The sequence below is a fragment of the Mauremys reevesii genome, linkage group 12, assembly GCF_016161935.1.
Source record: "Mauremys reevesii isolate NIE-2019 linkage group 12, ASM1616193v1, whole genome shotgun sequence".
NCBI lineage: Eukaryota > Metazoa > Chordata > Testudines > Geoemydidae > Mauremys > Mauremys reevesii.
This window is the reverse complement of record NC_052634.1, coordinates 48,792,172-48,814,056: the sequence shown is the minus strand read 5'-3', so window position 1 is coordinate 48,814,056 and position 21,885 is coordinate 48,792,172. Positions and strand designations below refer to the sequence as shown.

Genomic DNA, 21,885 nt, shown 5'->3' with positions numbered 1-21,885 from the left:
CCTTACTAAAACTTAGTGGGGGGTTTGGTTGGCTAGTTCCTAGTTCCAATAGAAGGGGGAAGGGCCAATGGGAAATCAGGCCCCTGAGACTGACAGTCCCCAGGGGCAATGGGGAGAGGCCAAAGCTCCAAGTTAGCCAGACTGACAGGCCAGGCAGTGCAATGAGGGAGCCTAGGGTTCTGGGGACTTTTTTTGCCTCTCTTTTGCCTGCCTGCTCACTCTTGTGGTGAACGGTGAAAATGTTTCTCAACAAGCCCAGGTAGCTCAGTTGGTAGAGCATCAGGCTCTTAATCTGAGGGTCCAGGGTTCAAGCCCCTGTCTGGGTGCTCAGCTTTTAAGTTGCCTGGTGTGCCAGGAGCCAAATTCTGTTCACAGCCACACAGGGATTCCCAGAAGCTGTGGCCATTTCCTGGAAAGGTTCCTTTCCTTAGCAAGCAGGAGAGAGGCCACATCCACAGGAGCAGGTGTAGAAAGTGCAGTCTCTGGCTGCCAGGAAGTGCTGTGGGGAAAGCCCAGAGGGGGAGCAGCAGAGATGGGGGGAAGGGAGAGAAAGAAGCGCAATGACAACAGAGGGCAAGTGTAAAGGGGGCATCTGGTCTGGCTATTGTGGGGAACTTGCCTGGTTTATACATGACCCTGGTGGAATTGGCCAGGGGAAGGATCTGAGTCCCCACCCCCTTACCCAGAGGCTGCCTGACCTCAAGGACTGTTAGGATACAGAGATTCAGGCCTGTCTGCAAAGGCCTGTACTTTAAGAATTTAGGTGTATTTTTATCACTTAGCTAGTTATAAAGATATAAAAGAGAGAATAAAAAATCACTGTCTGTGTAATGGCCTTCTCTTACTGTGACAGTCTGAGGCCTGGTTCTTCGGCTAAGCAGCAAAGGCAGCCATAAGCTGGGAAGTGTATGGTCACATCCTCACATTCCCAACTAGTCACATTGAAATAAGGTGCGATTGGGCTGTTAGGAATACAATCCTGTCCTGATATTCCTGTCACCTCCAGAGAAAGGGAAACTGAGTTTGGTAGCATCCTGTCTGGCAAGAACTCACTTATCAATAGACACAGCTGGAAAACCCTTATGTCTGTATAGATGTAGTTGTGAAATCCTCCCTTCTGTATTGTTTTGTATGTTTATTTGCATGGTCTCTGTCTGGTTCTGTGATTGTTTCTGTCTGCTGTATAATTAATTTTGTTGGGTGTAACCAGTGAAGGTGGTGGAATATAACCATGTTACAGTATATTAGGACTGGTTAGTCTAGAGGAGTGAGGGTGCCAGGCGGCGCGGTGGTCGGGGCCGCGTGGTGAGTGTCCCACTGAAGCACTGGCCGCCCCTTCTCTCTCCCCCCACTCCCTCCCCTTCCCCCCCCCCCAGACCGGGCACGCACTCTGCAGCACAGGGAGTCCACTGGCTCCGGCCGCCCTGTGGGGTTTTTTGTTTTGTTTTGCCCCTGCTTTGCCGGCCGCGCTGTTGTTTTTCCCTCCATGCCCCTGCTTTGCTGCTCCATCCCCGCCGTTTTTGTGTTGTCCCCCAACTTTGCCACTCCAGCCGCACCGTGACCCCGCTTTGCCGCTCCAGCCGCGCTGTATCCCCACCCCCACTTTGCCGCTCCACCCGTGCCGTTTTTCCCCTGTTTTGTTGCTCCGGTGGCCCCACCCCATTTTTGCTTGGGGCGGCAAAAAGCCAGAGCCGGCCCTGCCCACACCTGACTCCTGCCATCTTTACAGGGGCCTGACAAGCTTTACTTGTGTTTGGATTCTGCAAAGCAGAGGAGCAGGTGAGGTTTTCCTTGCAAGCTGTGTGTGAGTCAATCTTTGGCCAGGTCTGCACTACAAAGTTGTTTCAGCAGAATTATATTGCTCAGGTGTGTGAAAAACACACAACGTTCCCTCGGTCGGCAGCTTGTGGCTGGTGTACACACTGCAATGCCACGTCTGGCGACAAAACTGCCCTGTTTTGCTGACAAACTAAAACAACTTTGATGAGCGGTCTAGAGCTTTTTGCAGCAAACTTAAAGTGAGAGTGTCAGTGTAGATGCTGCTGTTCATTATATCACCATAACTGGCCTCCTCCAGTATCCCACAATGCCCTCTGTGAACTCGCCTGCCCTGCATTCCTGCTGCAGAGCCATGGGCCCCTCCCCTTTCATCACTCTGGGAAGTTCTGACAGCTGAGCCTGCTGCTCTGCTCCGGCAGCCAGGAGCAAATCACTGCCGTGGATGCTGCTCTCTCCCGCCCTGCGAACATAGAGCAGGGTGGCGGGAACTTCCTTACATTGTGTGTGTGTGTGTGGGGGGGCACCGGCATCCAAACTGTGACACCACCATGACACCCCTTCCCTCAAGGAGGCTCTTACCTTCTAAACAGGGTCGGCTATTTTCTAGTAAAATCAGGAAAAGGGAAGGAGAAAACTCAAAAGAGGTTCCTCCTGGCGCTCACGTCCGTGAACCCGAATACTCTCTCAGTCCTCAAAGAGAGACCTGGAGAAGGAGACTTGCTGAAGCAAAGCCACAGGGGTCTCTGAGGTTTCCCTGGCCCCTCGCCCCGTCCTGCCTGGCTGATGTCAGCATCTCTCTGTGAGGTCACCAACTCCCCACCACCTTTGACCAATAGTCTGAGGTCCTGCAAAAGGCCTTTGTGATGTCACTGCCACACCCCTCCCTTGCTGTGCTAATGTCCTGCCCCTGGCCAGGCACTTTGGAGGTTTGAGCTACTCCCTGTGGATCACCCCACTCAAGGAGGGTTCGTTCAAGGAGCAAGCTGGCTACACAGGAAAACATCAGATGCTGCTCCCAGTGCTACACTCAGTTTTTCAGAAATTAGTCGACTTGATGGCCAGAAGAGACCATTAGAGCATCTAATCTGACCCCCTGCATATCACAGGCCTCCTGTATGACACAAGAGCTACTTTTAGGGCAAACACATTCCAGAAAGGCATCTAGTCTTTATTAAATGACATCAAGAGACGGAGAATCCACCACTTTCCTTGGTAGCTTGATCCTGCGGTGAATTATCCGCGCTGTTGAATTTTTGTGCCTTAGTTGTAATATGAATTTGTCTCTTTTCACCTTCCAGCGATTGGGTCTTGTTATGCCTTTCTCTGCTCGATTAAAGAGCCCTTTCATAGCCAATCTTTTCGCTCCATTAAGGCCCTTCAACACTTCAGTGAAGTCACCTTTCAATCTTCTTTTGATAAGCTAAACAGGTTGAGGTCTTTCAATAGCTCACTAGAAGGCATTTTTCTCCAGCCCTCAGAACATTTGGTGGCTCTTTGCTGCCCCAGCTCCAATTTCACAACATCTTTTTCAAATGAGGACACCAAAACTGGAGGCAGTATTCCAATATCAGTCTCACTGATGCTGTGTCATCTCCTGTGATGTTATTAACATAATCTGTAACTCTATAGATCACTGTTGCGACCACTGTTCTATATTTGCAGCCAATATGGTAGAAAGGTTGTTGTCTAAGGCAGGGGTCCCCAACCCCCGGTCTGCGGCCTCTTAGAAACCGGGCCGCGATCCGACCCAGTGGAGCTTCCGCAGGCATGCCTGCGGGAGGTCCAGCTGAGCCGCGGGACGAGCGCTCCCTCCGCAGTCGTGCCTGCGGGAGGTCCGCTGCTCCCGGGGCTCAGCTGGATCTCCTGCAGGCACGCCTGCGGAAGCTCCACTGGAGCCGGTGGACCTCCGCAGGCGTGCCTGCGGAAGCTCCAGCTGAGCCCCGGGAGCAGCGGACCTCCCGCAGGCACGACTGCGGAGGGAGCGCTCATACCCACGGCTCAGCTGGATCTCCTGCAGGCACGCCTGCGGAGGGTCCGGCAAACGAAACCGGTCCCTGGACCTAAAAAGGTTGGGGACCCCTGGTCTAAGGGGTGTATGGAGAGGTTCTGATTGGCTGATTATAATGATGCTATCTCTAGATGTGTATCATTTTTGTAGTTGACGTTATGAATATTGGCTCTATGCTGCCCGTATTTCAAACTTGTGCTTTGCTTCCGGGGAACACCCCAGCCAGACAAGTTGGTGTCAGTTCTGCCTAGCCTGCTTGATGGCCCATTCAGGACCATCATCTCTACAATCGACCAATTGAGAGAAGGCAGATACGCCTTGTGACTCAGCAAGGTCTGCAGGGACCTGCCTGTGGACAGAACTCTAAGGTTTTTCTATACCACGTGCTGGATTGAGTGTCCTTGGGACAAAGAAAGCAAAGACCACATGGCAAGAGACTATAAAAGGCTGATGCCTCGTCTCCATCTTGTTTTCAATCCTGCTTAATACCCCTGGAGGGACTTTGCTACAAAGTGAAGCTCTCGATAAGGACTGAATGACCCATCCCAGCTGTGGATGGACTCCAGAGACTTGATTTGAACCTGCAGTTTATCCCCTCACTGCTACAAATCTGAACCAAGAGCTTTGCCATTACTGGGTGTGAAGGGTTAAAATCCATGTGCATTTTACATAACAACCTGGTGTATGGATTGTGCCAGCTCTTTTCCAGACCCAAAGTCCAGAATATGGTCAAGGGACCAGAGGCCTAGCAAATAGTGATCAGCTAAGAGAAAGCTGGGTAAACAGAAAGACTTGCTTGCTAAGATAGGCCTGGTCAGCAAATTGCCAGGTGTTGGAGCTAAGAACTAAAGAATTGTGTCTTATTCAGAGTTGCAGATTGAATAAAGAATCCCTGTTCTTATTGTGTTAGTCTCTTCTGTAGGGAGACGTTCTTCCCACAGATCCAACCTTGAGTTTATGAGAAGTTGGCACATGTCAGTATAAGATATGGCATCCTTCCACCTCCCCTCCCAGGGACCAATGCCTTGCCTTTAGACACACAGAAAACAATCTTTATTGCCATATACTTTCACTGTTTCTTTGCTTTAACCCCTAGGAATGTACCTGGTGGACAATCAAAAGAGTTGCTCCATTCCTGTGAACCTCAAATCAGAATTCAACATATATATTTTATACTACTAACATTTTATCAAAGTATTCATTAAATGTTAACTTGCTAACTTGAGACCATGGGTGGAGACATTATGTAACCTGTTCACCATTGGCTACTGTCTTATCTTGTCTTGGTGCAAAATCTATCCCGGGGTGTGGAACTGCCTTCCCCGTCACTTTCCCCCGCCCATGGAAAACCTATATATTCTATTGTAATCAATTGATTGGCAGTGTCTCTGAGCTTAATAAGCCAGGTGACACTCCGCCAGCGCTGTGTGTAATAAACTCCTATTCTTGACCTCTACAGGGTGTAGATTTATGTCCTTCACAGACATCTGCTGAATAAAGAGGAGATTCAGCATCCAGCACCCAGTGGTGCCTGGCTGAATGCGTCTCCTTTCCCCGCAGCTTGGTGATCTTTTGAGGAAATGGAGAAGACTGCCTTTGCCTAGCTGTACATTGCTTGCAAAAGAAACAGGTCTTTTTGGTGACAAATGTTGAAAGGAGCCATTAGACGAATGTGGAGACAAGAAAACATCCCCAACTGAACTTGCATCTGTGGATGCTGAAGCCACAACACAGAGCGCTAAACGCTATATGACCACGGCTGGTGTCAGAAGAGTCTCTACCAAAGCCTTTTTCCACCACCAGGGGCCTCTCTGTGCACAGAACTCCTGGTTGCTTGATGGCTGCAGGCAGTGGAGAGCTCTATTTTGGCATCTCTTTGTCTCTTTTGTGGTGAACATCTGCAGTGACTGTTAAAAGGCCTCTGGATAGTGGTCTTTGGGAAGAGCTGGCTGAAGAGCCTTCCTAGTAACCAGGAAATCCTGGCTTGGCCTGACAGTTCTTCCTTGCTGAACCTAATGTCTCTTTTGGCTCCTTTTTTGTATCTCTTTTCATAAAAAGAAAAGACCTGTCAGCAGAATCCTTCTAAGTGGTGGTTCAAAATAGAGAGAGTCTTCCTTGCAGCTAAGTCTTGGTGCCATGGGGCATGTCTCACCACTGCAGTGCCTCCTGTTGGCCATCCTGGCAATTAGCTCTGTTCCCCCGGTGCGCCTTCATCCAGTGGCATCTGGCTGCCATCTGTTCTATCATTAGGACCCATGTCGCTCTCAAGACTTCAATGTCCTCTTATGGACACAGCCCTCTGGCTGTGCCCCACTCAGTTGTCTCCCCCCTTCCAGGGGGCAGCTGTCCTCTGCCCAGACACTTGCCTCAGTGTCCAGCTGCAGTCCAGGGTGTAGCCACCTGTGTCAGCGGCGACTGAGGTAAAAGGGGTGCACCTCCAACCCCCGCCATCTGTTTCCCTGGACCACTTCCCCACAGACCTAGCACCTTCCTCCGCCTTTGTATCAGGGCCTCAGTCTGGCAGCAGTCGGCCAGGAGGTCACTCACGCTCCCCTTACCCACCCAGCACTACTCTGATCATGGTGCCCTCCCTTCAGGGCAGCCAATCCTCCCTCCTCAAACTCCAAGGACGGACTGACTCTTGCTGTGCTGAGCAGCCCTTTAAATATGGGCTGCTCCAGCAAGCCTTCTCCTGATTGGCTCTCCCAATAAGCCCTTTCCTGACTGGCTGAGTTCTGTGCAGCCTCTGCAAGGCTGCCTTAATCTTTCTCCTGCTTGTTTGGGGCAGCCACCCCACCACACTTGGAAAGCGGCAAATGAGAAGTCTAGAGCTGAAGGAAAGGTTACCATGACTCAGAACTGAGCCGAGGTTGCTGCGACTGAAACACAGATCACTAACCACGATATGATCACAGTGGCTGGTGGAAGAAGCACATGTTAGAAGCCCTCTGTCAACTCAGCTGTGGCTTTCTGTGCACGGAGAGCCAGGCACCTCAAGGTCTGCAAGTCTTGAGGGAAATGGGGAACGTCTGTACTTTGGAATGCAGGTGTTGTCCTGACCATCAAATGGAACAGTTGTAAATACCTTCTTGAGGCAGGCATCATGGCTTAGCTGGCTAAAGCACCTGTCTAGTAAACAGGAGATCCTGGGTTCAACTCCCAGTGGTGCCTTGTTGCATGGCTTTTGTCTCCTCTGCTCACATTTTCCTGTGTCGTCTTAGGAAACAGAAGAGACCTCCCTTGGTATCCAAGTAATTGCTTGCTAAGGAAAAGGCTTCTTTGGAGAGAGGCATTGGAAAGAATCAAATCACAAGCCTGGAGCTGATGAAAAGGCTGCTGTGACTGGCATTGGCATGGCGGTTGCTTCAACTGCAATTGCTGCAACACAAGAGCCTGCGCCACACGTCCTTGTGATTCGCTGGGGATGTCCACACACAGAGGCCATGTCACCATCCTTTTGATTGTCAGGGATGAGAAATGGAGCAGCCGGGAGAAAAGTCCCAGAGAGCAGCATCGTGGCTAAGCTGGCCAAGGCACCTGACAGGTAAAGTGGAGGTTAGGGATGCAGCACCCAGTGGTGCCTTGCCAAATGTGTCTGCTCCTCCCACCTTTTGGTCAATCTTTCGAGGAAGCAGAGAAGATGCCTCTGCCTTGCAGTGCAAATGCTTCCAAAAGAAACTGGTCGTTTTTTCTGACAAGTGTCTGAAGGAGGCACCTAAGAAGCATGGAGAGAAGGAAAAGGTCATTGTAACTCAACTTGCATCCATGGCTCTTGGGGCCACTACGCAGAGCACTGAGCACTGTACGATCACAGCTGGTGACAGAAGGGGCTTTTTCCAAAGGCATTTTCCACTAGCAGGGTCCTCTCTGTGTGCAGAATTGGTCATCGTTCGATGTCTGCAGGCCCTGGAGATCACTATTTGGCATCTCGCTCTCTGTCTCAGTGAACATCCGCTGTGGCTGTTGAAAGTCTGTGATGGGATCTACGGGTCGCAACCTGAACAGTGGGACCCCTGAGCCCTGTGTCCCACTGCCTGGATTCCCTCTCACACGGTGATGCTGTGACAGGCTGTGAATCTCTGGCACATATTGCACTTACACAGACATCCATAGGTAGGGACACATCCAACTGAGTTACATGAATGCTTCTCCCAGCCACTCACAAAACTAACGATAGATAAAGAGCCTCCCGCCAATTTCCCCCAGCTCTGCAGCCTGGCACCCCTGGATCATACCGCAGGAAGGGCAAACCACAGCGGCTGCCTCCCCCACATGCGGGAAAACGGCTTGACCTGCTGGCCCCGCGGACTAAATCACCAGGCCTCCAGCTTTCCCCATTCGACCCAAGGGGTTGATCTTGTACAGAATTATTTGCAGTTGTGATTTCCCCAGCAGTACCCACAGGGGTCCAGGGTCAGCTCCAGCACAGGCCACAGGAAGGCTTAATTCTTGAGCTGCAGCACATGCTAGGCAGGCTTAAGGCTGGGCTCCCCATGGCAGGAGAGAAGAAGAAGATGGCTCCTGGAGGGGCAGGCTGGGGCATCCTGGATCCCATTTGCTCACAGCCAGCCCCCCACCCCCACTCCCAAGTTGTCAGTGGTGCCCCCAGGTCGGCCAGAATGGAGCAGCGGTTTTCACTGCACCAAGTCCACTTATGGCTTGCAGGCAACTCCAGACCCCCCACAGCCCACCATCTCGGCCAGAAAGGAGCCCACTCCGCCTCACCATTGCTTCTTTTCCTTCCACCCAGGACCCCACTTCTCCTGGCCTGCAAGTAGCCATCCCTGGGATGCCAACAGGCAGGCACCGGGGTCTATCTCCCAGAAGCCAACTGCATCTCCATGGGTTCAGCCCTCAGAAGGGCAGGTGGGGGCTTCCTGGATCCCAGTTGCTCACAGTCAGCCCAGCCCCCACCTCTAAAGCCATCAATCTATAGGCCAACCTCCATGGGCAGAGGAGGCCAAGCCACAAGCCTCCAAAAGGTGACACGCCGCACTCCTCTAGGTTCTCCAGACTGATGCCAAGGTGATTTCTCCACTGACGTCAGCACCCTCTGTAGTGCAGGGGTTGGAGTTATTCCAGGGACAGGCCAATAGGAGAAGGAGAAGTGCCTTCCTGAACAGCAAGGGGATCTGAGAAAGGAAGCCAGCATATTTCTGCACCAGGGACCTTGTGCGTGAGGCAAATGTGATAACCACGACACCACAGAAACCCTATCTATTTAGCTGGTGCTTGCCCTGGCACACACCAATGAAACAGAGAGAGTGGGGGCAGCCCGTCGCGAGGTCAGCTGGTAGAGCAGAGGACTGGAGCCGGTGCTCAGGAAGTCATCCTGACGTCCCCCTTCTGAACCTTGCTTGAGGAGAGCTTCTTTCTTCCCTTGCTGACAAAGAGCAAGAGAAGAATGGAAGGTCAGGTGGGCCAGCTCAGTGCAGAAGCCCATGCTGTCTTTCCTGCTGCAAAGCCTGAAATGAGGATTTGTGGCAGTTAAAGGAACTGCTGCACTTTCAGAAAACAGCCCAGCCCTGCACAAAGGGGAAAGAAGAGCCCGCCCCCAGCTTGGGATTGAACCACAGACCGTTAGTCTCACCCCGCTCAACTACTTCAACAGCTGCTTGGTTTCTTTTTAGCCTATTGCTTTTCTGTCTGGGATGCTTTTGTCAGCGGCCCATTAAGGCAAGATTCACTTTGCTTTCTTAGCTGGCTAGAGCCCTTGTTTAATAAACCAGGAGATCCTGGGTTCAACTCCCAGTGGTGCCTTGTTGAGATGCTTTTGGGGCACCTGGCGTTGGCTACTGTCAGAAAACAAGATTCAGAGTGAGATGGACCTTTGGTCTAGCCTAGTGTGGTTTTTCTTATGGTTTAAATTACACTCACAAGCACTGATAATAGATCTACTGAAAGTTTGGATATTAGGAGCTGATAGGTCAGTGGTCCAGTCCCCTCACAAATGACCCCCTCCCTCTGGGACAGGGGCAGGTCTGAGCTCTCACACCAAATGGCTCATTGCAGATGCCAGAATCTGTGGGCAGCTCATTTAGTTTATGCCGAGGTTGAGTCCTGCTTTGTGCCCAGTGTCTGAGAATGAAAATCCTAAACCACCCTATGAAATAACGAATGCAGCAGGACGTGTTATTGTTCCTGCCCCAGAGCAGACAGACCAATGGAGAAATGCCATTGAGTCCAGGGTAATACTTCCCTGCGGTTTTACCATTTCCACTCGCTAAACTCCCTCCCAACCTTGTGGGCTCCTAGAGCAGGGGACTGAGCCTGAGCCCAGACACGGACACTGCAACTTTACTCCAGACCAAGCCACATGGCCCTGATTAATGTGACATAGGCCAGCCATGAGTGTTTCATTGCATTGTAGACATAGACTAACGTTATGTCTACACTGTGATTAACACACCCAGGGCACCGTCTCAAAGCCCGGCTCAGCTGACTCAGGGTTATGGGGCTCAGGCTGCAAGACTATAAAATTACAGTGCAGACATATGGGCTTGAGCCCAACCTCTGAGGCCCCACGAGGGGTGAGGGTTTCTGAACCCAGGCTTCAGTGTGAACACAAATATCTGCACCACAGTTTTTAGCCCCTCAGCTTTAGCTCCATGAGCCCAAGTCAGATGACCCAGGCCAGCCCTGCTGCCATTTTTATCCCAGGAGAGATGGACTCTAAGGGTACGTCTCCATTGCAATGGAAGCCCAGGTGTGGCACTCTGTGCTCAAAGCAGCACCTGGAAGCCCCATATTCACCACTCTCATATAATGATGACATGGTTTGTACAAAGTCTGCCTGGTGAGGTATCATTTCAAAAGTTTTGATCTGTTGAACATTAATATCGTGTTGGATTGTGTGTGCTCGCATTGGTTGGGAAGTTATGAAGTTTTGCTCTGTGTGCATTACTGAGAGATGTTATGAGGTTGGGAAATACCCCCCCACCAGCCTTTCAGGTGCGACAATGGAGGAGCCAGACTCGCTGCTGGCCCATTGAAGGGATCCACACTCCCAAGGACTATCCCAGGAACCGTGTACAATGCAGGCTTCTCCGAGATACCACAGAGACAATGGACACTGCTTGACTCGCAAAGGAGCTTCTAACAACTATGAAAGAGGGGAAGAGACATCATGGCTTGGCCTCTCTCCCGACAACTCAGCAGCTGGAAACACACCTGGAGGACAAAGACTGAACTGAACTGACTCAGAAATCAGAAGAGAATAATAACAATAATACTTTCAAACCAAATTCCCCAACCAGACTAGTATTGGTTTTCAGCAGAAAATTTTCAGTTTGGGGGATGTTGTTTTCCCAGTCAGACCTTGCCAAGGGCAGCCGAAAGAACATGTTTGAGTTGCCTCCTTCAGAACAACGTGGCCCGAGACACTCTAGCTGTGGGTCAGTGTCGTGGCCTTGCTGAGGTGGGGGCATGTTAATAATTTGGGCAAGTCCCCGGGTGTTTGGGGGAGAGTCTGAGGATGTCACCTTTTGAGATACAAGCTAAGAAATCCAGGACTAGACAATTCTTTCAGAAAACTGGAGTTGAGACATATTTCATTTAAAGCAGGGGGGTCTGAGTTTCTGAGAAGGTTTCTGTTTGCAGGAAGCAACATGGTTTGGTCTGTCATTTTACCAAAGGGAGTGGGTTGTTTGTCAAGGAGGGAGAAGGCAAAATGCAGCTGATGAGGATGGGATTTGAACCCCTGTGTGCAGAGCACAATGAATTAGCAGTCCATCACTTTAACCACTCAGCCACCTCATCTAATCTGTCAAAGGGACAGAAGGAGAAATCTTAGGCCAGCAGAGATAGGGACAATAAGGAGTTTTAAATACTAAGCGGAAGCAGGGGCTGAATGAGCTCCCCCCTCACATCTAGTGAGGAGCTGGGGGAAAGACTTCAGGAACACACCGTGTTTGCATAGACACCTACTCTGCCTAGCTATGCAGCATGATGGGGCCGCTTCCCCAAAATGACCAGTTTTGGCTGGTGGTGGGTTACAAATCATTTTAGGATTGAGTGGAATGAAATGTTATTATCCTTCCTGCAGGAGTGAAGGGCAGCAGGACATACCTAGTCCGTCCTGATGGAGAGGTGGGTGGGTGAGGAATAGCTTTTATTGGACTGCATAGAAGTGATTGAGAACATCACCCTAAACTAGTGGTCCCCAAACATTTCACACTGTGCCCTCTTAGCCATGGCTGTGGCCCCGCGGAAGCCGCGGTCAAGAACCGAGGCTGGGAGTGGGGCTGTTGCTTGCTGGGGAGAGGGGTGCAGACAGGGGTCAGGGGGTCGAGGCCGGGCTGGGCGCCTGGGGCCCAGACTGAGGGTGGGAGTGGGAAAGAGCTGGGGCTGAGAGCTGCTCCTCCCTCCATGAGGCTGGCTCAGGCCCTGAGGTGCCCCATGAATGTTCCTCTGTGTCTCCCTAGGAGTCATGCCCCACATTTTGGGGACCACTGACCCCTACTCGCTAAGCAGGGGCTAGTGATGCCAAAGCCCAGGAAGGGAGAACAAGTGTTGGGGCCCCAGAACCGAACCATGACCCCCACTTCTGTCTGTGGCTCTGCCCCTTCCACAGCTTCCACCCACGGCCCCATCCACTGTCACCTCTGTTCCACCCCTTCCCCACTGGCCCCACCCTATCACTCCTTTACCCCTGCCCCGCTGTGGCCCCAAGACCAGAGAAGCTCTGTGCCCTGCTGCAGCCCGGGCCGTAGCAGGGAGTGGGCGCCTCCAGCCCTGGGGCCGACATGGGGAGACTTTTCCAGGGGCCCAGTTTGGCCAGGGCCCCTAGTCATGGGCCCCACTGCCCCTTGGCGACGCAAGGTTTGGGAGGCTGAGCCCCCGAGCCTCCATTACGAGCCGCCCAGGCTACCACTGCTCAGTGTGGGGCCAGTCTCCCTGTGTCTCTGCTGTTCGTGCTGGGGAGCCTGGCCGGCCTTAGGGGTGGGGCCCCCAGCAGCCGCCCAGGGCTCCAGGGGGTCAAAGGGCACCGTGTGCCAGTGCAAAGGTGCTCACTGCTCTCCCCTGCCCCAATGCTCCTCTGTGGCCCCATAGAGGGCTGGGGGGAGCGAGGAGCAACACTATGTGCTCCATGCGTCCTGGTCACTGTCCCCACCTGGGCTGGGCTGTGAGGAGCATCAGAAGTTGCTGCTCTCTGCCCTCCCCTAGTGCAGCCCGGCTGAGGAAAGTCACTGGATGCAGGGAGTTCGGATGATGTCGCTTCTCACTGCCCCCCCTGCAGCCCCTTGGGGTGCCCGGAGGAGCAACATCCCAGGCAGGAGCAGGCAGCAATGCCAGCTGCTCCATGCACACAGGTCAGTGTCCCCACGTGGGTGCAGGAGGGGTGCAGGGGTTAGGTGCAGGATTTAGGGGTGAAGGGGTGCAGGAGAGGGGCAGTGGCTGGTGGCACAGGAGGAGTGCAGGAGTTAAGGGCAAAGGGGACACAGTGTAGCAGTTAGGGCACAGGAGGGGCAGGAGTTAGGGGTGAAGGTGGGAGTGCAGGAGCTAGCACTAAAGGGGAGGGGATCATCCAGGGGTGATGGGAAGTGCCAAAGTACAAGTTTTGCCCAGGCACCATTTCCCCTAACACTGGTCCTTGGTAACATTTCTTGCTGGGAGGGGAGGAGAGAGATGAGGCGTTTTCTCTCTGTTTCTTTCCTCTCCATTTTCTGCTCCTTCCTTCAATGCCAGAAACCTCCCTTGTGTTTCAGACTGTGCAGTGACGCCCTCCCACCCCAGGACTCTGGAGCCTTTGGAGCAGAAAGATCCCAGGAGCTGAGGGTGAATCCAGGGGTGAGTAGCTGGCAGGAAGGAGCCCTAGCAGCTCTTCTGGGAGCACAGGGGAGGAATGACTCCCCCTTCTCTAGATTCTCCCCATGGGGCTCTGCGGAGCAGGGAGGGTTGTGTGATAAATTCCATCCAACTCCCCTTTGATCCAAGCTGAGGACATCTCAGCTCTGCACGATCTCCTTGGCAGCACCAAACAAGGGATGTTTTCCACTGTCCAGGAGACCCAGCCAGGGATTGATGTGCTGGAGATATGTTGGGAAAGGGACTGTCTGAATTGCCAGGGCAAGGAATGAACAATCTACAGCAATGTCATTAACCACAAACACACTCTAGCCATGCTCCAGCCAGTAGGGAAATGGGCAGGAATTCTTGCTGTTCAGCCATGGCCACACGTACAGAGCTGCACAGCAGTGAGTGTGCTGGGGAAGCTGGTCTGAGCAATTGGAAATGACCCTTCAGTGAGAACAGAACCAGAGTGCAAAAGGCCCCTGTGTTAAGTGGTTGTGGCTGAGGGCTTAGGAGCTGGGGTATGACACCATAGGGTCTTTCTGTGGCGCTTTGATTTTTGCCAGCTAGGGAAGGCTGGTGTGTGGTGTCTGCATGGCTGTACTTTCAGTGATGCAGGTTTCTCAATCCCATTGTTCCATGGGCATCCTACTAGATTGCCGGCTGCCTTCAACTGCAGTGTGGAGACTGTTTGTGTGTGGGGAGAGACAGTGAGTGTGTTGGGGAAGAGTGAGTGTGTTTAGGTAGGCAGGAGCGGATCATTATTATCCCTACTTGAAAGAGGGAGAAGCTAAGGCTGAGAAAGGAAAAATTGACTTGTCTTAGGTCACACGGCCAGTCAGTGGCAGCGTTGAGAATAGGACCCAAGAGCCCTGATTTTCAAACTAACCATCGGATCTTGAATTTCAGACACTGAATGACCTGAATAAAGTGCTCTCAGATGAGCTCCAGACCAACAACAGTGCACAGTAATTATTCAGCAAGTATTTGAGGAGAACTGCAATGTTAGCGAGAGAATCATGAACTGCTCAGAGACCATCAATGCAGAGAAGCAGCAAAATTCATCAAACATAGAACTGGTTCTGACTTATTTCCTTGGTCTTAAAAGAGAACAAGAAGGACTCGAGTCTCCTCCCTGTCAATAACCCCCTGCTCAGCCAATCAGGGTAGAGACTGAGGCCGGGAGGCTGAGGGTTCTCACCAGAGAGCCCAAAGGATGGCCCAGGTCACCAGTGGGGATCACTGCCCGAGCACTATTTCAGCCCCACATTTTTTGGGTGGACCTCCCAGAGTGGGAGCTACCAAGCACTCCCCGCAACACACACACACACACACACAACACTCCTGCTGTTGGGAGGGGAACAGGAGAAAGGACAAAAGCAGCAAGAGACAAAGAGAAAGGAGGGAGTGATGGATGGAGGAAGAGGTGAAACAAAAAAGACAAACCCTAATGTCCCTAGTGATTCTAAGGGACAAAATCCCAGGTGCGCAATAAAATTCTGCCTCCTTAAACTCGTGTTTTCCATGCCTAGAATTCAACTGTCACCTGATGGATCAAACTGAACAGGTTTCAAACCTCGAGGAGGCTCTTACCTTCTAAACAAGGACGGCTGTTTTCTAGTAAAATCAGGAAAAGGGAAGGGGAAAACGAAAGAGGTTCCTCCTGGTGCTCACGTCCGTGAACCCAAATACTCTCTCAGTCCTCAAAGAGAGACCTGGAGAAGGAGACTTGCTGAAGCAAAGCCACAGGGCTCCCAGGTTTCTGGCCCCTCGCCCTGTCCTGCCTGGCTGATGTCAGGATCTCTCTGTGAGGTCACCACCTCCCCAGCACCTTTGAGCAATAGTCTGAGGTCCTGCAAAAGGCCTTTGTGATGTCACTGCCACACCTCTCCCTTGCTGTGCTAATGTCCTGCCCCTGGCCAGGCACTTTGGAGGTTTGAGCTACTCCCTGTGGATCACCCCACTCAAGGAGCGTTCGTTCTAGGAAGCAAGCCGGCTAGACAGGAAAACATCAGACACTGCTCCCAGTGCTGTCTTTACAAGCTTTCAGTAGCGATCTCACTGCTATGCTTCCTGGATAAAAATCATAAAAATCAGTGTATTAGCTGTGGTGAGTTTGTTGCTTGTTGTTTGTTGCAGGTGTTGCTTGTGACTAACAGTGATCCCTTTGCTAAATGAGACCAATGCGCTTTTGTCACACATGCACTAAGCTATACTGACCTATACAGTCACACTCTGATACAACAGAAAGGCCAGCACAAAAAATAGAGAACGAAACAATAAGATACTTAAATGACAATGGTTGGAACTCTCCTTTTCCTGGAGATTGATGGTTGACAATTGCAGCTTTCCTACCTACTGGGCACATCCTGTGACAGATGTCAGGCCTTTCCTTTGCAAATCAGAGACGTGGGGAACTCAGTGACCCTTACAGGCTAAGTGGGTAAAAAATTATACAACTTCTCACCTCAAGTAGTTTTCCTTTTAATAGAAATTGATTTTTAAGCTAAGCAAAATAAGTTCTATTTGAAATACAAAAAATTTAAGTCTATACTTCCCAATATTCTCTTATTCACTCTCTCTCACATTCTCCCACCCCAACCTTTGGAGTGAGGTTTTCTACCAAAACCCCTTACTGCCTTACACTACAGGGGATAAATTAAATCAAATTAACTTTTCAAGATTAGCCATCATTTCCTGTATGACTAACAAAACAAAACATGGCAACTTTCAGTTTTCCCAATTTAATTCTAATCACACAATTAGTCTCTTACTCTTTAACCAATAACTTCACCTATAATTTCATTTCATTGGAAACACCACCATATTCAAAGATCACACATTCTTGTCATGTGATAATTTTCTTTTAATCCCCACTGCCAACAACTGAACCTTGATTCAAGTTGTGATTTGTCCCAACACTTCTGTGAGTTCATATATTTCTGGTTCTTCTGCCATGCGTGTTTGGTGGAAGGGTCTCCTATATGGGCATGTTTGCATCATGAGGAAAAATACCTCTCTCGTCACACTTTTTAATCTTTCAAAGTAGAAGGAGGTGGAGGAGAAGTGATGTAAATGCATAAAACACAAGGTAAAACTGTCTGGTCTACACTAAAAACATTTATCGGTAAAATCCACACCACTGAGCAACGTGGTTACACAGCCCTAACCCCTTGTGTAGATAGTGCTACATTAGCAGGAGAGCTTCTCCTGCCAACATAGCCACCGCTTGCGGGACCTGGACTAATGAAGTCCGACGGGAGAGATCTCTACCATTGGCTTGGAGCATCTGTAATACCAGCGCTACAGCAGTGCAGTTACCAACATCAGCTTAATTGTGCAGCCATAGCATCAGACACAAAACCATGGAATCAGGACTCAACATGTGTGTATCCAGAAGTCTGAAACTGGAGCCTGACACATTCATTGCCTCATTGGTTACCATCATTTCTACAGCCTGAAAGTCCTTGTTACCCAATCAGGCAGCCAGTTTGGGATCCACGGGGAAGGAACGTCCTCTGAAGCACTCTCTTTGGATCCAATGGTGAAGGATGATTGTTCTCAAACTAACCTGGTATCCTCTGGAACTGTAATCAGTGACACTGCACTAGGAAGTGGAGTTGTACAAACAACTTTCCTTGGGTCACTGGTCACCATAGCTTCCTTTACTGGGGTGGAAACCAAGAACTGAGCGTGTGCTCTTTCCACCCCAGTTCTTTCCAAATCCTTGGTTAGGGTAAATTTACAGTTCTCTGAAGTAGAATCCTTTACAAAACCACTTCAAATCTCAGCAGTGTTAGTGAGGAATGGCTTCCCAAAACATGTCCAGCTTTTTTAATTTGGTGGCACAGTTCCAGTCAAGGGACTGGATAGAGGCCTGGAACAGAATCCCTGTTACAAGTTACAAGAGCTGGAGTTTCTATTAAAAAATAGCTATTTATCTGCAGCTATTAGATTTCCAACACTGGTTCAATTTTATACACATTTTTATCAACTACAAAGGATAAATTCAACAAAAAAAACCCACTTCTATTTCCTCAACATCTGCGTCTTGAAGGGCAGCATCTCCCATAACATAGGATTAGCTAGGAGAGATCTTCTGTGGGGCCTGGGTTATAAATGCTTTGGAAACCATTTTGCCTAGTTCAAAACCACTTACAGTGGAATTCTCTCTCCAGAACATCAGAGACAATATTGACTTAAACAATTGAACGACACTGTGATCATATGCACTTCCTTCAGTTAGTTGGGGTTCTGCTGTTGTTCACCATTTCCAGTGGAGATTTTATATCACCACTGTTTCTTTGTTAGCATGTCCAGTAAATTAGAAAGTTCTCTCCTGTTGACAGAACTACACTTAAACTTTCTCCATGTCATCATTGAGGGGTGGGGAAAATCAAAGCTGAAGTGAAAAATTATGACCTTAGCAAATGGTCATTTCCTCCTAATGTCTCCAATAAATCTGAGCTACATCCTATCCAACTGTACTAATATCCAACTGAGTGACCAGAGCCTTCAAGAAGGATAGAAACCCACATCACAGAGAGCTAGAATACATAACAATGAAAATGTGGAGTGAAACTCCAGAGCAGTTTATATCTGATTATTCAGAATCAGGACAAGAGATTTCTCCTTATCACTTTTCCTCTGATCCATTCAAACCAGTTTCACTGAGCACTGTCTCAATAGTCAGTTATGCTATTTACCAAATTTTTAGTATCGAGCATCACCATAATGGGGGACAGAACAACCACCTTGCCAGAAGTGGCTTTATCATCAGATGGAACCTGGGATTTAAACTCCAAATGATCACACTGTGTTTGGGATCCATTTGAATTCCCCTTTCAGGCCTTTGATACTTTCATCTCCAGTCATAGCGACATTGGTATAGGATTAAAGAAGTCAAAGCATCACCTCCAAGCACAGACAATGAAGAATGCTTAATTACATGACACGTTGAAAAGTGGATGGATAGAATGTGATCAGCGATGAGCTGCCAAAATCTTAGGAACCAGTTCCCTACCGGGTCTTCGGTGTACGGCTCCGGCGGGTGAAGGACCCGCTGCCGAAGACCTGGTAGGGACCCATCCGGTGAGTACACCTCCCACCCATGTCCTGACCCCAAATACCCCCCTCAGAAACTGCAACTCATAACCCGCTCCCGCTCCGTGTCCCCTGCCCACTCCTTCCCGAGACTCCCAACCCTAATTGCCCCCTACCCAACTTGCCTTGCTCTCTATCCCCTGACTGCCCGACCCCATCCATCAACACCCCGACAGACCCCCAGAACTCCTATGCGGTGCCTACCCCCCCCTTCCCCATTCCCTGACCGCCCTCCAAGAGCCTCTGCCCCATCCAACTCCCCGCTCCCTGTCCCTGCCTTATCCAACCCCCTAACCCCGGCCTCTTGGGCCGGGGCAGGCCAGAGCTGCGCGGCCGGAGTCAGGGCCTGGGATGGGGCCCCGGCTGGAGCTGCGCCGCGTGGCCGCAGTCGGGGCCTGGCCCGAGCTGTGCGGCTGGAGTCGGGCCCAGAGCCAGAGTCAGGGCCTGGGCCAGGGCCCGGCCTGGGCTGTGCCGCGTGGCCAGCCTGGAGCCCTCCTTACATCCCATCCCCACCCCAGTTCACCTGCAGGAAGCCCTGCTTCCTGTGAATCAGCTGATTCGCGGGAAGCAGGGGAGAGAAGCCGGGGGAGCATCAGGAGGAGGCAGAGGTAGGTGAGCTGGGGCAAGGGCAGGGCAAGGAGCTGCCACAGGTTTTGTTAAATTTAAAAGTCTTTTTAGAACCAGGACAACCGGTTCTAAAGGGCTTCAACATTTAACCACCGGTTCCCATGAACCGGTGGGAACCGCTCCAGCTCACCACGGAATCGATGAAGATTAACTCTGCATAGCTCAGAAAAAGGTAACAGTTCTGCAGTGATGGGAAGGAGGGAATCTCTGAGTCACCCCATCTCCTTCCAGTGTCACAGAGGCTGAAATGACACTTTTTTCCCCTGCCCTGCTCCTCTTCATTTAAATATAATTTGAAAAGGTCCCAATATAACTGCTCTTCAGCAAAACCCAGAGCAATGTGAGAACAACTGGCAGTGATGCAATCTGTATCATTGGTTACTCTAACAATAATTTTGTAATAGGAGGAATGGTAGAAATGTGATGCTCCTTGGCTCCTGATAGGAAGGCCACATTCGAATTACTCATGGGACAATGGAGTTGATAGAAAGGAGATGAAAGTATCAAAGGCCTGAAAGGGGAATTCAAACGGTCACTCATCTGGAGAAGCTGAGGATAATGATGCTACAAATTGTTCAAACAGCTTTAAAAGTTTCTATGTGGGAATCAGAAAAGTATTAAAGAAAAAGGGTATTGATAGCCCATGAGATTTTATGGTCTTGATTCCACTCGCAGATTCTCTGGTGACTAACATGGGCTGAGTGCTAAAACAAGGTATTCCCACACTTACTGCTTTCATAAGTTCTCTCACCTGTGTGGATTTTCTTATGGTGAAAAAGGCCTGATCTTTGAGTGAAGGCTTTCCGCACTCACTGCATTCTTAGGGCCTCTCTCCCATGTGGATTCTCTGATGCCTAATAAGGTGTGAGCTGCGATTGAAGGTTTTCCACTCACTGCATTCATAGGGCCTCTCGCCAGTGTGGATTCTCTGATGGGGAGAAAGGTGTGAGCTGCGAGAGAAGGTTTTCCCACACTCACTGCATTCATAGGACCGCTCCCCTGTGTGGATTCTCTGATGCTTAATAAGGTGTGAGCTTCGATTGAAGGTTTTCGACACTCACTGCATTCATAGGACCGCTCCCTTGTGTGGATTCTCTGATGATTAATAAGGTGTGAGCTTCGATTGAAGGTTTTCCACACTCACTGCATTCATAGGGCCTCTCCTGTGTGGATTCTCTGATGCCTAATAAAGCATGATCTGTGAGTGAAGTTTTTCCCACACTCACTGCATTCATAGGGCCTCTCCCCTGTGTGGATTCTCTGATGTTCAGAAAGATCTGAGCTTTTAGTGAAGCATTTTCCACACTCACTGCATTCATAGGGCCTCTCCCCTGTGTGGATTCTCTGATGTTCAGAAAGGGCTGATCTCTGAGTGAAGCATTTTCCACACTCACTGCATTCATAGGGCCTGTCCCCTGTGTGGATTCTCTCATGTTGAGAAAGGGTTGATCTTCGAGTGAAGTTTTTCCCACACTCAGTGCATGTATTTTTTCGCTTTTCCCTGAGGATTTCCTGATGTGTTCTGGATTCCTTAAGGCCCTTCTGAGTTTGCTGACAGGAAAAAAATGTACCCATTTTCTCCCCTGGCTGGTTTCCCAGCTCTCTTTCTGGTCTGTGCTGAATCTCACAGGATCTTCCCTGCTCATGACTGCTGCATACATTCCTTTTTGATCTTTGCGATAATTCTCTGTGTTTATCCCCTTGCTCAACATTTTCCTGCTGAGAATTCTGTTCCTCTTTCTCACATACCATTGCATCACCTGCTGTGATAGAGACAGAAACCTCAAACAGGGATGGAAAGGGGAAGGCCAAACCAATACAAGTACTGGAGAGAGGTCAAATAAAAATCAGGAACTGAACTCCCCCAAACAGGAGAGAGGAGGGGATCAATTCAGCCTTCACATCCCATCCAACTTTGCAGGAGGAAGGGAGGAAGCTACTGCCTGGTGTCTGCTAGGATCTATAGGAAGCCATGAGCTATATTTACTCCGAGGATACGACCTCTGCTAGGGACAATAATGAAACAAGAGAGCTCCCAAAGGGCTTTGTAGGGCATCCCAGATGTTTCCTTCAGGCACTTACAGATTCTGAGTTGCTTTAATGTTTCCTCACCTGTGCAGGGTGCTCCCAGGATCTCTCTTTCCTCTGAACCCTGGAGGTCTGGGACCCATGGCTCTTCCCCTTGTTCCAGCTGGGAGATCACATCATGTTGGGAAACTGGAAACCCTTCTCAGATGAAAGAAAACAAAGGAGTTCAGTTGATTTCATAAAACCTGATCATATAAAACAAACATTCTATTAATTGATCTTCAGTGTTTAGTGTGAACTGGTGCGCCTGGGGCAGTCCTCACTGAAAATGCCAGGGTCAGGGCAGGCTGAAAAGGAGAGCAGATGCTCCCAAAACTGGTGGTTAACACTGAAGTTAAACTCACTGACCACTCACAAACTGTGCTTTTGATCCCCCACACTGGTTAACGAGACGCTGAAAAAAGAAATTGTGCAGCCCCCTTTATTGCATGACAGTTCTCTGACTCCCAATCAGCACTTAGGTCCGGTCAGTGAGAGGTTATTTAAAA

At 50.2% G+C, this 21,885-nt stretch overlaps 3 non-coding genes across 3 annotated transcripts; 2 read left to right on the top strand and 1 right to left on the bottom strand.

Annotated features, from left to right (window-relative positions):
• Window positions 1-253: 253 nt before the first annotated feature.
• Window positions 254-326, top strand: TRNAK-CUU. The gene has a single exon. It is a non-coding gene; the product is annotated as a tRNA-Lys (tRNA).
• Window positions 327-6,884: 6,558 nt separating this feature from the next.
• On the top strand, window positions 6,885-6,958 carry TRNAT-AGU. Its single transcript has one exon. It is a non-coding gene; the product is annotated as a tRNA-Thr (tRNA).
• A 4,505-nt stretch (window positions 6,959-11,463) lies between these two features.
• Window positions 11,464-11,545, bottom strand: TRNAS-GCU. Its single transcript has one exon. It is a non-coding gene; the product is annotated as a tRNA-Ser (tRNA).
• Window positions 11,546-21,885: the final 10,340 nt, after the last annotated feature.